General features: G+C 28.7%; 1 long non-coding RNA gene across 1 annotated transcript; it reads left to right on the forward strand.

Annotated features, from left to right (window-relative positions):
* Positions 1-1,966: 1,966 nt before the first annotated feature.
* Positions 1,967-2,645, forward strand: LOC131626186 (uncharacterized). The gene is made up of 2 exons (XR_009291061.1): positions 1,967-2,194; positions 2,300-2,645. It is a non-coding gene; the product is annotated as an uncharacterized LOC131626186 (long non-coding RNA).
* Positions 2,646-3,888: the final 1,243 nt, after the last annotated feature.

Raw genomic sequence — 3,888 nt, forward strand, 5'->3', positions numbered from 1 at the left:
TGGGGGTGTTCCTCTTAATGTATTAGAGACATGAAACTACAATCACCTCTAAAAAGGATATGGTTCCTCATGGACCAAATGCTCCAACAGGTTGCAAACCAAATGACAAGAATCTTGTTATAGGGCACACTCACCTTTAAACGATTATAGAACCAAGGTTGCATTTTCTATCAATCCACCTCATAATGATATCCCAAATGTTGGTCCACACCGAACACCGGAAGAATAAACGGTTAAGGTCTTTATCATTTACAAAACATAAAACATAACTCCTGCTACGATCATCTTGAATACGCCACCCGAATACGAGAGTTTTGTACGGTAATCTAGTCGACCATAAGAGATCCAGGACCCATAATCGAGTTTGGTACATACTCGCAGGAGCTTTCTGACCTGTCAACAAAAAATATCCAGACAACATAGTATAAATACCATTATTGCAAAACTTCCAAGCGAATTTTTCCTCTACACTATGCTCCAACGAAACATCAAACAAGATATTCAACAAAACATTAAACTTCATCCTAGCCTCAACAGACTTATTGTCTTGTTGGATATGCAAATTCCAAATCTAGGACCCTTCTTCAAAGGATCCCATTTCCCCCACCTTGCCTCATTTCTTTGAGGATAAAACGAACACAGAAGTGAAGATAAGATGAAGCAGATCCGACCCCGGTACAACCCCAGCCATTTGTGCAAAAAAAACATAATACTATTAGTATGCTTCCTCCACTTGTTGCTCGCCAAGGGACATAATATTCTCCACCAAATAAATGGTTTAATCTTCTACTTCTAGATAAAATGTTCAAAATCTATGAAGCATTTTGTCCAAATTAAATTTAATAATTTTGAAATTAAATCAAAAATCACAGAAATTGAAGTGACCTCCAAATTTGTATGTGAATATCAAATGGGTTATTATTATTTTAAAATTTGCAAGTTGGTTTTCGTATTTTCCAAAATTTTAAAAGAAATTGAATGTGAATGTCAAATGGGTTATTATTATTTCAAAATTTGCAAGTTCGGTCTTCATATTTTTCAAAAATTTAAAAGTGATCCCCAAATTTAAAATATAAATTGTAAATTCTCCTTTATAATTTTCAAATTTTATAAATTAGTCATTTAATTTTTTGAAAATTGAAAAATTGGTCCCTATTTTTTCAATTTAAATTTGGTTAAAAATTTTATAAAAATTACAACAAAAATTTAACGATGAATAATTTTAATACTCTATCTAAATAAATTGTTTTCAATTGGATTATTTTAATTTTTTTTTTTTATAATTCATACAAACACACTCTTAATTTTTTTTTATAAATATTCTAGTTTGAACAACGCCGGTCATATGTGCATGTGTAACAAATTTCAACTTTGTTTGTTCCGTTTTTTATTATAAGTTGTTTTAGAAAAAAAATTATATTTAAATATAAGTCGTTTTACAATTCTAATGAATAAATAATGGTATTTTTATTATTATATTCTTAAATATTTATTATTTTCCCTCCTTTTAAATATGTAAATTTATTTTTGATATGTCATCAATAAATATTTTTAAAAAAACTTTCATAATTTCTCAATTTGATACAACAATTTTTTTTTAATATGTATAAAAAATCTAAAAGGACTTATAATAAAACACAAAGATAATATCTTTATTCCTTGAAAAAGTCATGCCAATTTTCTATAAACACAAACAAGTTGGAAATCTGTTTTGTTGTATTATAGTTTTCAATTCAAAAGTGAGATGTACAACTCATCCTCGTTTACTTTTATTTAAACTGACATCATCTTACTTTGACAAAAAATACGAATTGCGTTCATCATACATAAGGAGCTTGCTTTGACTAATTAATCATACCTTTGCTTTGCTTTTTCTTAAAATATATTGAACAGTCAATATATTTAAGTAAAATATATATAATTTATTTAATAACTCTATATTAACTATAACATATGTGAGGAAGAATTAGTCAGCAACAACATTATCATGCTTCAAAATATCTGTGTTTGTCTATAAATACATATTCTTCAAGAGATGATATATGTGCTTCCCATCCTAAACATTGCAATTAATATAGTATAAGAAATATGAAACCTTCCTACAAATTGAAGTCATTTGTTGCTCTTTTAGCAATACTTTTATTACTAATGTCATCTATGATGGTTACTGATGCCCAATCCAATTTCAAACATGGTATGTTCCTGTAAACTTTTTATCTTCTTTTTATTTTCTTTTATTTTCTTAATTGACAAAATGATTTATTTAAATTTCATATGGTTTATACTTTATATGGTGTAGGGCGAAAACTTTTCCAGAATGATTATTCTGCGCCTGGTTACCCAACTACCCCTGGAGGATATGGAGGATATCCGTGACTCTTCTTTTTACTCTTAACTTTTTATCTCTATTTTAGTTTTAATATTATTTTCATTTATTATAAAATTAGTTTATAATAAAGGAAAAATGAAATTAAGAGAGACAAATAAAGGGCTTAAGAAAATGGAGAGAGAAAGACAAGATCCAGACAATGCAAGTTATATAGTACTTATTTATATAGCTTTTGATATATTTACTAAATAAGGAGTTATAAATAATTTGTATTTTATTTGGCAGTATAATTATAATTATTTGGCATGTCCAATTTATATATTGCAATAATATGTAATATCATTCATTTATGTAAGATGGCGTTCGTGCATCATTTTTTTTGAGTTTGTCTAGTATTTGATGTTGTTGAGATGTTATTGAACTAATGTTTTATTTTAATTAAAATAATTTTTATTTTTGAGACCATGAAGATTAAGAGATGTCATTAAATGTTTTAAGTTCTTAAATGATGAAAGAAGCTTATGTTGAGAACGTTGACACCCAATTGGTGAAAGCAAATTTTGATTATTCAATAAAATGTGCGATGGGGAATTAGAGTGTTACAGTACATACATGTTCACTTTTCAATATGTATAATTTTCACCTTTGAAAACCAACGCTCTATTATACGCTCCCTTTGAATCGTCATCGTCTGTCATATTCTCAAAAGTTTTGGAATCAATTAGACTTAATCTAAAGACCACATCTTGATGTCAAAAAAAGGGTTTTATAACATTCCGACTGATTTTCCAAAAATAGAATATCAGAAGTTTTCCAAAGACGTAGACAGAAGATTTAGAGCGAAAATATAAAAATTATACTTTTATCAAATTTGATCATGTCAACACTTAATCACTTAAATACCAAAGATAGTTAAATAATGAGTAATTGAATTATTGTATATTACGCGAGATGTGTCTTATACGATATTTCAATTGCGATCAAATTCTAACAACACTAGTTCCACATAATTTAATCACCACTAAAACTCGATTAGGTTCCAATTCTAACAAAGCATATCCTTACGTAATAAATCTCTATTGCTTGAATAAACGATAAACTACGCTAAGAATTGAAAATCTAAGCATGCAATATCCTACGAAAATTAAATGTGAGAGTAAGAGAGAGAAGACAACGAGATTAATAGTCTTTCAATGTTCATCCTCACTTTGCTTACTGCACTCTTCAATGGTCCCCCATTGGGACATGCTCATTTCCTTTTTATTTTGACAAATATTGCAAGAGTTCATACAATCACTAATCCACAATAATTCTTAGAAAAATAAATCTCCTATCTGGACCTTGACTTGTATACAGTGTAATATCAAACTCTTTTGTGTAATCTTTATTTGAGGCACGCTTCTTTAATCTTCCAGTATCATCAATTTGTTCCAAGCCTTCGTGTGTATTAATCACCCTTTGATCCCACTGATTCCTTCGATGAACTGTCTGAAGATTTGAGAAGAACTTCATCTTGTTTGTAACCTTCTGTAACACTCGAGTTTTAGTAAATTATTTTA

The sequence above is a fragment of the Vicia villosa genome, unplaced genomic scaffold (assembly GCF_029867415.1).
Source record: "Vicia villosa cultivar HV-30 ecotype Madison, WI unplaced genomic scaffold, Vvil1.0 ctg.000273F_1_1_3, whole genome shotgun sequence".
NCBI classification, from domain to species: Eukaryota; Viridiplantae; Streptophyta; class Magnoliopsida; order Fabales; family Fabaceae; genus Vicia; species Vicia villosa.